The 12,417-nt window shown below is 38.0% G+C and overlaps 1 non-coding gene across 1 annotated transcript; it reads left to right on the top strand.

The window, feature by feature from the left end:
- The first annotated feature begins 5,897 nt into the window (after window positions 1–5,897).
- Window positions 5,898–6,004, top strand: LOC113178858 (U6 spliceosomal RNA). The gene has a single exon (XR_003300278.2). It is a non-coding gene; the product is annotated as a U6 spliceosomal RNA (small nuclear RNA).
- The last annotated feature ends 6,413 nt before the right edge of the window (window positions 6,005–12,417 follow it).

Raw genomic sequence — 12,417 nt, 5'->3', positions numbered from 1 at the left:
AGCCAAATTTGCATTTTAATAAAATCCACTTGCTAGCTAGAGAGGGAAAGAGAAAAGAAACTGGGCCAGTGCGGTGGGTGGAAGGTGGATACTCAGGAAAACCAAAGGGAGATGCATAGAGTAGAGAAAAGAGATCAGGGGGAGCAAGGAGAGGAAGAAAAGGGGAGGGCTGGGGATGTGGCTCAAGCGGTAGCGCGCTCGCCTGGCATGCGTGCGGCCCGAGTTCAATCCTCAGCACCACATACCAACAAAGATGTTGTGTCCGCCGAGAACTAAAAAATAAATATTAAAAAAAAATTCTCTCTCTCTCTCTCTCTCTCTCTCTCTCTCTCTCTCTCTTCTCTCTCACTCTCTCTTTAAAAAAATAAAAAAAAGAAAAGGGGAAATACTGGGGAATGATACTGGACTGTTACAGTGTGTGCAGGTACAAATACATAACAACAAATCCCACCACTGCTGGATTATGCACTGATGGAAAAAAAAATCCCACCTGCTACAAGTCTTAAGAAGAGTTGTTCATTTCCAGATACTGTAGTTCACCATTTCTGGGAGATTTTATGTAAGTTATTATACTTTTATGTCTTAGTTTCTATGTTTCCATCATCTGGATCATAATCCTTACTGCATTAGCAGAGGGAGCCTGGGAAAACTGATGGGGATCATGGACACTTAGACCTGAAATCCCAGCTCTTCCAATGACTAGCTGTGTGGCCTCTGGCACAATATTCAGCCTCTCTGGGCCTCAGGCTCTTCACCTTGAAGAAGATAAAAAGTAGCTATAAATAATAGTGCTTAATTTGTGGTGGTATTAGGTTTAAAGAAATACTATATTGTCAGACACTTAGATTATGATGGGAAATGTCAACTATCTTTATGTCTATGGTCATCATTATCCTCTCAGGTACACAGGGAGGATTACATGAGACTTACAAGTCATTGCATAATATAAAATTAGATTTGTTTATTAGCTATTTGCCATGCAAAGGGTAAGGTAACCACTTTTAAATACATGGGAGCGTTTTTAATCTAAATTTGAATCAAACATATGCTTGCTAATTATCCTCTTTTATGTTTGCAGAAAGCTAGCTCATATGTCAATATTATTTTAGAAGTAAAGCTCCTTCTGTTCTCTCTAAACTTGAGGGGAGAGGGAAATTAAAGGACTTCATTAAAATGCCAAAGTAGGAAAACAGCATAATGGTATTTGTTCAGAAAGATTTGAAGGAATAAAAGTGATTCCCAGCCTTGTCTTTACTGATTTGGTATTTTACTCTTGAAATGGTCTCCTGTTTTCTTGCTGCCCACAGCAGAACATTCACATACTTGGGTCCAGCATTCTACCACCTGTCCACTTGCTGGACAACTGTGTCAACCACTAGCCCCCCCTGTTCAAAACTGAGTTTCTTGTCCAGCTCTAAATGAATCACTTACCTCCCCTCAGCTATTACACTCAATCTAAATGTACCCACATCCCTACCTTGCCAAAGTGATCAACCTTCCTGTCTGCTGTCACTTGGATCTGGGATGCCTCCAAAGGGCCCTGTGTTGAAGAGTTGGTCCCAGCTTGACACCATTGGAAATGGCAGAACCTTCAAGAGGTGAAACCTGGTGGGAGGTCTGAGGTCACTGGGAGTGCTCCCTTGAAGGGGACTGCGGAACCCTGTTGTCTTCTTCCCCTTGTCCCAGCCATGAGGTTTATGTCTGTGTTCCACCCCGTGCTGCCGCCATGATACAAGATCCCCAATCAGAACTGAAAGCAATAAGTGCACCAAATTGTGAACCAAAACCTTTAAAACTTTGAACCAAAATAAACCTTTTCTCTAAGTATTTGCTTATCTCCGGAATTTGCTGCAGCGATAGAAAGCTGACTGACATGTTGTCAACAGCCACGAATGTCATGAAGATTCTCGGAGTATTCCACCTTCCCCTTCCAAATGGAACACCATCCTTCCTTCCTCCGAGTTTCTACAATCTTTGATTTACACCTTGCAGGTGTTTCTACACCACTGACTCTGACAACGCTGGGCAGGGTATCAGAGACAGATATTTCCATCCGAGCTGGGGGAAATGATTCCTGTAATTCCTCCACTGTTCTATGGTACAGAACTTGGAAGAGTAAGAAATCAATTCTGAATTGGTAATCTGAGACTGGGGAGTCAAAGCAATTCTCTCTGGTTTAATCAATGGCTGAATTACCTTGTTCATTTCAGAAATGAAGCACACAAGTCCTGTCCTCTTGAAATCACAAAGAGTCCAAGGAAAATTGTGCTGGCAGCTTCGGACTCACGGAATCAAAGTCCCAGCAGGCTTAGAATATCATCAAGTCCCCTCAATTATTCACACTAAATGTCATGATTTGCAGACCTGGGATCTTTTTACCTTCGAGCAAGGTAAATATCAGCACCGGAACAGTATCCCTTCACTGTTTATTTCTACTTTTTGCTAGACCTTCTTGAGTCGGCATCATTAACCATTCTGTCCTTCATTTCTCCCATTACTCGGCTTAAATATGAGCCTGAAAGATCATTGGTAATTCTCATGAAATATAGTCCTGCTACTTTTCCTTTTCTCTAAAAGGAGCATGATAATTGCAAACTGCAACAAACGGAGCTGAAAATAACTCCCCAGGCAGTTGTGCATTAGGAATTAGATTAAAATGAGCCCAATTTATTTTTAAATGACCTGGTAATTTGTAGAAAAGATTTAAGCTACTTAAATTTTCATCAGTAGAAATCTAGGAGGTTCATGAAAATCAACCAATGGTCACTGTGGTGGGAGAATAGACCCTTTTCCCAGAAACCAGAGAGGTATGCTGACGGATTCTTGATTGTACACTGACATTTGAACAGCAACAAGGGAGTAGAAAGACCTGAGTTAACATTAATTTAATCAGCTTTTAAAAGTCTAAAATATAGCCAGTTCAATGTCAGCTCACAGCTATGAGTGACAAAAATCTGTACTTGGAATTAGTTTTCTGATTACAGTTTGAAATCAAAAGTCCTAGGAACATTTTAAGGAACTCGGCTTGCCTTTGTAGCATTGAAGGATTCAGTCTTCAGTCCAGGGAAGGAGATGACAGCAAACTGTTCCTGCACTTACTAAAACCTGGAGACAGGGTTGGGAGATGGACTCTGCAGAGTCAAACGCATTCCCACAGCTCAGTACTGTGAACTGCAGGAGCACAGTTAGAGGCAATTCCCACAGAGTGCCTTCCTAAAACATTTCTGCTATTCCCTATCTCCCAAAGTTTAAACAACAATTTACATTGGTAATGCTACATAAGCACTGAAAGTAAATGGCAGAGTCTGATGACCTCTGGTACAAATGTTACTAAAAATTATTAATTGAAATTAACTTGCTTCTCCTTGAAAGAGACCGTTAGAATTGTGTGTGTGTGTGTGTGTTCCTTCAAATGAGCCATCTATTAGCATCATTCTTTGTATTCAATATAGCATTATACTCTTCAAATCTTTTCTTGATATATATGACTACTAATCTTTCTCCTCATGTTGAACATCAGCCTTTTCTGAGTCTTAATCACTGTTACAGGTAGATCAATAAAGAGATTTCCATATACATATATAAATTCATGTGTGTGTGTGTATATATATATATATATATATACACATATTTGCAAATAGACATATGCATATTCCATAAGCCAAATCAAAAGAGGACTGAATCCAGGGGTGCCTAACCACTGAGCAACATCCCAGCCCTATTTTTTTTCTAAGAGCAGGATCTTGATAAGTTACTAGGACCTCTTTAAGTTGCTGAGGCTGGCTTTGAACTTGTGCTCCTCACACTTTAGCCTCCCAAACTGGTGGGATTACAGCCATGCACCACTGTGTCCAGCAACATTCAAGACTTTGAAGCAAGAACTTCAGGGAGAAAAAGGTTAATATAAATAATTATTTCAAAAGAAAGGGGGGGACCTCTCTCATGGTTTCATTGATCCTGAAATTAAAGGATAAAATATGTAAATATATATGTCCTCAAATATTTCCTGGTACCAAAAACAGGCCCTGCTTAACCAAGGCATATAAAAATTTGAAAACACTGGCCAAGTGCTGTGCCAGATGTTACTCTGTTTTCTACTCCACACACTCTTTCCTCCACCCTGCTCTCTGTCCATGAAAGGCTGACCCAACTCTATTATATCAGTGGAATCCAAGGGTCTGGCTTCCCATTGTGTTTGGCCAGGGGAAGCCTCAGCAGTAAAACAAAGGAAAGGAGAAGTTCCCACACCCCTGGGTTCACTCTCTGTGAGGCCACCTTGGGTGGACACATCCCTCAACAGATCCACAGACCTTCTAGGGCTGCCTGATTATGTGACTACAAACTAAGCCCAAAAATATAAAAAAGAGAACTAACAAAGATCAGAATAGAAATAAATGAAACAGACTGTAAAAAACACAGAAAAGATAATGAAAGTTAGAATTCGTTTTTTTTTAAATTGACAAATCTTTAGCCAAATTAATAAAAAAAGGAAGAACTAAGTAAAAATCAGCCATGAAACAGGAGAGACTACAACTGATACCACAGAAATGCAAAGGATCTGAAGAAACTTCTATGAACAAGTTTATACCCCACATTTTGATAACCCCTTAAAAAAATGGACAAATCCTCAGAAACATAAAACTTACCAAAACTGAAAATATAAAATCTCTACAGCTGACTGGTGAGTAAGGTAACTGAACTATAAACAGAATGTCCCAACAAAGAAAAGACCAAGTCCAGGGCCAGATGGTTGCATGGGTGAGTGCCACTAAGTAGTTCAAGAATTAACACCAGTCCTCACACTCCTCCATAAAGTTGAAGAGAAGGGAGCCCTTCTAAATTTATTTTATGAGGTCAGCATTGGTCTATACCAAAACAACAACAAAAAAATATGTCCTTCAGAAAAAGAAAACTATAGGCCAATATCCCTGATAAACACTAGCAAACTAAATTCAACAGCACATTGAAGGAATCATGCCTCATAATCAACTTGGACTGATCCCTGGCATTCATAGTGAATCTATATGACTCAGCAAATGAGAGAGAACACATTAACAGAATGAAGGACAAAATCATATATTCATCTCAACATATGGAAGTAAAATATCTGACAAATCAGCACCCTTTCAACAAAGAGGTATAGGAGGAATGTACCTCAACATAGGGCATTGTAGGACAAGCCCACAGCTAACATCACAGCCAATAAGGAAAGCTAAACAATTTTCCTCTGATGTCAAGTTTAAATCAAAAATTCCCATTCTCAATTTGTATTCTATATAGTAATGGAAGTTCTAGCCAGAAAAAAATAGACAAGAAAAAGAAACGAAAGGCCTTTGAATTAGAAAGGAAAAATTAAGACTGTTTGTTTGCAGATAACAGGATCTTATTTAGAAAACCCCTTAAAGATTCCATAAAAAATACTGGTGGAACTAATAAACAAATTCAGCCAAGTTACAAATAATTAAATCAACACATAATCATTTATTATATATACTGACAACAATATAGGAAATAAATTAAGAAAACCATCCCATTTACAATAGAATTAAAAATAATAACACTTAGAAATTCAGTCAAGGAGGCAGAAGATGAAAATTAAGACACATTGATGACAGAAATTGAAGGCACAAACAAATAAATGGAAAGGTAGCCTATATTCATGGAATGTAAGAATTTATACTGTTAAAACATGGACATCACTAACAATGATGTTTAATGAACTCTTTGTAAAAATTCCAATAATATTTTTCTCATAAATAGAAAAAATACTAAAATTTGCAGGGAAACATGAAAAACTCCAAATATCAAAAAAAAAAACTGGAAAAAGGAAAAAAAACTGAAGGCATCACCCTGCCTGATTTCAAAGTTAATATGAAGTATAATATAAAACTACAGTAGTGCTCACTTCAGCAGCACATATACTAAAATCGGAATGGTGCAGAGAAGATTAGCATGGCCCCTGGGCAAGGATGACACTTAAATTCCTGAAGCATTCCATATTTTTATCAACTTAACGAAAGAGGTAAAAGACCTCTACATCAAAAACTACAGAATGCTAAAGAAAGAAGTTAAAGAAGACCTTATAAGATGGAAAGATCTACCTTGCTCTCAGATAGGCAGAATTAGTATTGTCAAAATGACTATACTACCAAAAGCACTATACAGATTCAATCCAATCCAAAAATCAAAATCCCAATGACATTCCTCATAGAAATAGAAAAAGCAATCATGAAATTCATCTGGAAAAATAAGAGACCCAGAATAGCCAAAGCAATCCTTAGCAAAAAGAATGAGTTTGTGCATTACTATTCCAGACCTTATACTACAGAGCAATGGTAACAAAAACAGCATGGTATTGGCACCAAAATATACTTGTAGACCAATGGTACAGAAGAGAGGACACAGAAACCAACCCACATAATTACAGTTATCTCATATTAGACAAAGGCACCAAAAACATATATTGGAGAAAAGATAGCCTCTTCAACAAATAGTGCTGGGAAAACTGGAAATGCACATGTAACAAAATAAAATTAAACCTCTATCTCTCATCATGCACAAAACTTAACTCAAAGAGGGATCAAGGAGCCAGGAACTAAACCAGAGACCTTGCACCTAACAGAAGAAAAAGTAGGTCCCAATCTCCATCATGTTGGAATTGGCCCCAACTTCCTTAAAAAGACTCCTATAGCACAAGAATTAAAACCAAGAATCAAGAAATGGGATGGATTCAAACTAAAAAGCTTCTTCTCAGCAAAAGAAACAATCAGTGAGGTGAATAGAGAACCTACAGAATGGGAGCAAATCTTTACCACAAGCACATCAGAAAGAGCACTAATTTCTAGGATATATAAACCACTCAAAAACCTTAACATGAAAAAAAACAAATAACCCAATCAATAAATGGGCCAAGGACTTGAGCAGACACTTCTTGGAAGATGATATACAGTCAATCAACAAATATATGAAAAAATGTTCAACATCTCTAGCAATCAGAGAAATTCAAATCAAAACTACTCTAAGATTTCATCTCACTCCCGTGAGAATGGCAGCTATCAAGAATACAAACAATAGTAAGTGTTGGCAAGGATGTGGGGGGAAAAGGCACACTCATACATTGCTGGTGGGACTGCAAATTGGTACAGTCAACATGGAAAGCAGTATGGAGAATCCTTAGAAAGCTGGGAATGAAACCACCATTTGACCCAGGTATCCCACTCAGCAGTTTATACCCAGGATTTAAAAACAGCATACTGTAGTGATGCAGCCACATTAATTTTTATAGCAGCACAATTCACAATAGCTAAATTGTGGAACCAACCCATATGCCCTTCAGTAGATCAATGGATAAGGAAACTTTGGTAATATATTCACAATGGAATATTACTCAGCATTAAAAGAGAATAAAATCATGCCATTTGAAGATAAATGGAAGAAGTTGGAAAGTATAATGCTAAGTGAAGTAAGCCAATCCCCAAAAGCCAAAAGCCAAATGTTTTCTTTGATAATATGAGGATTCTGACTCATAATGGCCATGGGTGGGGAGCATGGGAGGAATGGAGGATCTTTAGATAGGACAAAGGGACGGGGGAAGAGGGGGTACAAGGGGGTAGAAAGACCATAGAATGAGTTAGTCATCATTACCCTAAGTACATGTTAGAAGACATGAATGGTGTGAAAATACTTTGTTTACAACCAGTGATTTGAAAAATTGTGCTCTTATGTGTAATATGAAATGAATTGCATTCTGCCATCATATATAACAAATTAGAATAAATAAATAATTTTTAAAAACTACAGTAAACAAAACAATATGGTACCAGCAAAAAAATAGAAACACAGACAAATGGAAAATAGTAGAGATCCCAGGAATAAAACCCACACATACAGGTAGCCAATTTTCACAAAGATACCAGGAAGACACTATGGGTAAAAGATAGTCTCTTTAATCAGTGGATTTGGAAAAAGCATATTTCCAAATGCAAAGGGAAAAAGAAATTGAATCCTTATCTTGCATCAAACACAAAAATCAAATCTAAATAGAATAAAAAAATTAATAGTCAGACTTGAAACCATAAAATCCCTAGGAAAAAATATGGGGGGGGTGTATTAGTCAATTTTTTTGCTGCTATGACTAAAAGACCTGAACAGCACAATTGTAAAGGACAGAAGGTTTATTTGAGGGCTCACAGTTTCAGAGGTCTTAGTCCATAGAAGGCCAGCTCCATTTCTCAGGCTCGAGATAAGGCTGAATGCCCTGGTGGAAAGGGTGGCATAGGGAAGCAGCTCACATGGTGATCAAGAAGCAGAAAGACTCCACTCTCCAGATACAAAATACACAGCCCATAGCCACCCCCCAATTCCCACCTCCTCCAGCCACACCCACCACTTTAGTTACCACTCAGTTAATCCCTATCAGGGGATTAATTCACTGATTGGGTTAAGACTCTCACAACCCAATCATTTCTCCTCTGAACCTCCCTGTGTTGTCTCACACTTGAGCTTTTGGGGGACACTTCACATCCAAACCCTAACAGGGGGAAACTCCCTGACATTTTTCTTGAGAAAGATTTAATGAACAGGACTCCAGAAACTCAGGCAGTAAAGCATAATGAAACCAGTGGAACTGCTTCAAACTAAAGGTTCTGCACAGCAAAGGAAGCAGGGAATGGAATAAAAAGGTAACCTACAAAATGTAAGAAAGTATTTGCAAAATCAAGATAGAGGATTAGTGTTCAGAATACACAAGGAAATCACATAAAGAGAAAAAATAAATAAAGTATCCTGGTTGGTAGAAAAAAAATGGACAATGGAATGGAATAGACATGTTCCCAAGAAGCAAACAGCCCACAAGTATATGAAGAGATTCTCAATATCATTAATTATCAGGGTATGAAAATCAAAATAACATGATACCACCTGCTCTTCTGATTATTACTAAAAAAATAAAAGAAGAGAGACAAAACATGTTGGTGAAGAAAGGAGAGGAATGTGAATTAGTATAGTCACTATGGAAAAGGATGTTCCTCAAAAAATTAAAGATGGAGCTACTTTATGATCCAACAGTTCTAATTCTGGGGATATATTCTGTTACACTTTAGATATGAGGTGCCCCCCAAAAGTTCATGTGTGAGGAAACACAAGAAAGTTCAGAGGTAAAATGTTTGGGTTATAAGAGACTTAACCCAATCAGTGCATTAATCTACTGGTATGGATTAACTAGGTTGTAACCATAGGCAAGTAGGGAGTGGCTGGAGAAGGTCGAGGGTCACTGGGGGCATGCCTTTTGTTCTTGGTGAGTGGAGCTCTCTGCTTCCTGATGACCATGTCCTGAGCTGCTTTCCTTCACCATACTCTTCCGCCATGATGTTCTGCCTCACCTTGGGCCCAGAGCAAAGGAGTCACTCATCTACCAACTGAGACCTCTGAAACCATGAGTCCCAAAATAAACTTTTCCTCTTCTACCTTGTTCTTTTCAGGTATTTTGGTCACAGCAGTGAAAAATCTGACTAGAACACCCATAGGAATTCAAATCCAAATCCTGACATGATACATATATTCCCACATTCACTGCAGTGTCATTCACAGTAGTGAAGATAATGAAAATGTAGAATGCACATGTGTGTGTATGCACACCCCTATACACACACGTACATTCAACACACAGATCATAATGAAATTTTATTCAACCTAGAAAAGAAGAAAATCATTCCATTTCAACAACATGCATGAACCTGGAGAACATCATGGAAAGTGAAATAAGCCAGAGACAAAAAGACAAAAATGCTAAGAGCTCATTTAAGTAGGGAGTCTAAGCAACGCATTTTGGGAAGTGTAGAGTAGGAGACAGTGACCAGGCACCGAGGGGGTAGGGATTGGAGAGAGGTCAGTAAAAGGACACCAAATTTCAGGTGTATTGGAGGAATGTGTTCTAAAGATCTATTGTATAAATGGTGACGACAGTTAATAATAATGAATTCAATACTTGAAAACTACTGAGTAGATTTTAAATGTTCACACACATACGATGGTGGAATGAGATGGGCATCATTCCCCTAAGTACATGTATAAAGACACGAATGGTATGGATACACTCTGTCTACTGCCAGGGGTATGAAACAATGTGCTCTATATGTGTAATATGAATTGTAATGCATTCTGCTGTCATAGATAATAAATTAGAATAAAAAATTAAATTTAAAAAAAGTTTGTTTTGGGTAATACATATATTAATTACTTTGGTTTACATTCTGTAATGTATAGACATTTCAAACCATCATGTTATATATACCTTGTGTGTGTGTGTGCGTGTGTGTGTGTGTGTGTAAAACTTTTATTTCTCTAAGTAAAGAAGATATAAGAGCATGAGAAATTGCTGGGGGAAAAATCTACCAAATTAGACTGTGTCCACGCACAAATATATCACAGTGAATCTTTCTTTTATACATGATTATAATGCACTAATTAACAGCAATAACAGAAGAGGGTCAGTAGAAAAAAGCAAGCAGATCAGGGGAGGGAGGAGGAGAGGGAAAGGGAAGGTACTGAAGAATAAGTTTGATCAAATTATTTTATGTGCATACACAGATATGGCATAATGAATCCCACTATTGTGCATAATCATGATGCACCAATTACAAAGACAGAACTCAGACACAAAAAGACAAATTAGCCTGATTATAGTAATCACTTCACAATGTATATGTATATTAAAGCATCATGCTGTATACAAATTTTACTTGTTAATTATACCAAAGTAAATCTGGGGATGGGATGAACTCTATAGATGGGCCAAGGTTTCCCAAAGCTTATCCACTGGTCAGTCCCTCCATGAGTTTACAATGAATGGACAAGTACTAATGGTTTTCTATTTATATCATTAAATGATGTTTTCCTCAAAATCCTCATTTGTATTTAAACAGTACAGTTATTTGTAGAAGATTAAAGTCTATTATGGCCTGAGATGAAAAAAAAATTTATAATTTACTATATACTTCAACAAGCTAAAAGAAAAGATTTTAGAAGATTTTATCTGAAGAAATGATAAATGTTTGAAGAGACATGTAAATTTAAACATGACATAATGCATAAGTATATCAAAACATCACATGGTACCCCATAATATGTACGGTTTTCATATGTTTATATATCAGTTAAAAATATATTCAACAACCAAACTTGGTGGCATATGCTTTTAATCCCAGTGACTCTGCAGGCTGAGGCAGGAGGATCTCAAGTTAGGGGCCAACCTCAACAACTTAGAGCGCCCTAAGCAGCTTGGCAAGACTCTATCTCAAAAAATAAAAGGGCTGGGGATGTAGCTCAGTGGTTAAGTGCCCCTGGGTTCAATCCCTGCTACCAAAAAATAAAAATAAAAACAATAATAAAAAACAACTTAGGAAAAAAAACTATGAAGTTTTGGAAGCAGAGAAAAAATAGAGTGGTACAAAATCTTATAATAATATTGTTTTTAAATATTTTTGGTTGTAGATGAACAATATGACTTTATTTGTTTATTTTTTACATGGTGCTGAGGATTGAACCCAGTGCCTCACACATGCTAGGCAAGGGTTCTACCACTGAGCCACAACCCCAGCCCTATAATAATATTCTTTCAAAAGGAGAACTCCATCCATGATAAGGAAAGAGTCTTTCAACTTTCAGTTTGATGATCACAAAGACTCAAGAGGAGGGAAGCAAAGTTGGAGCAGAGCTGGAATTCTGAAACCAGGTCAGCAGGAACTCCAGACAAAATAAAATCCTCAAGACCTCCAAAACTCAAATGCAAAAGAACGCTAGAAATTCCTGGAATCACCACAAGCCCCCTCCGCCCTTAAAGCTCTGCCCTTTTGATTTCTGTACAACTTCGGGAAAGTTCTTCCACCTCTCTGCCTATGAGCGCCTCATCTGTAGAAATGGCCCCAGGGGATGAAGATGGCCCAAAGAAACACCTTCTTGAAAAGATCTGATACACACTAAGTGAGGCATAAAATGTCATTTGTTACCCTCTTACATAGCAGTTGGGCTTTGGTCAAAGGATAATGCAGTTTTGGATTTTGGATAGACATACACCAACTCTGAAGTTTCTCACTCGACCTGCATATGACACCAGTACCACAGGCTGCCAGTGAATCAATTAGGGCTCTTGTTCACAAATAGCAGGAAAGAACCCACGTTAACTAAAGTCACGGAAGTATTATAGGGGCCTCAAGACAAAAGTGGAAGCTTGGCACTGTGGTGCTCACTTTTAATCCCAGTGGCTCAGGAGACCAAGGCAGGAGGATCGCAAGTTCAAAGCCAGCCTCAGCAACTTAGCAAGCTCCTTAGCAGTTTAGCGAGACCCAGTTTCTAAATAAAATATTTAAAATGGGCTGGGGATGTAGCTCAGTGATTAAGGCCCTCTGGGTTCAAGCCCCA

The sequence above is a fragment of the Urocitellus parryii genome, chromosome 16, assembly GCF_045843805.1.
Source record: "Urocitellus parryii isolate mUroPar1 chromosome 16, mUroPar1.hap1, whole genome shotgun sequence".
Classification (NCBI taxonomy): domain Eukaryota; kingdom Metazoa; phylum Chordata; class Mammalia; order Rodentia; family Sciuridae; genus Urocitellus; species Urocitellus parryii.
The sequence above is the reverse complement of the archived record's forward strand: the minus strand, read 5'-3'. Positions and strand labels throughout refer to the sequence as shown.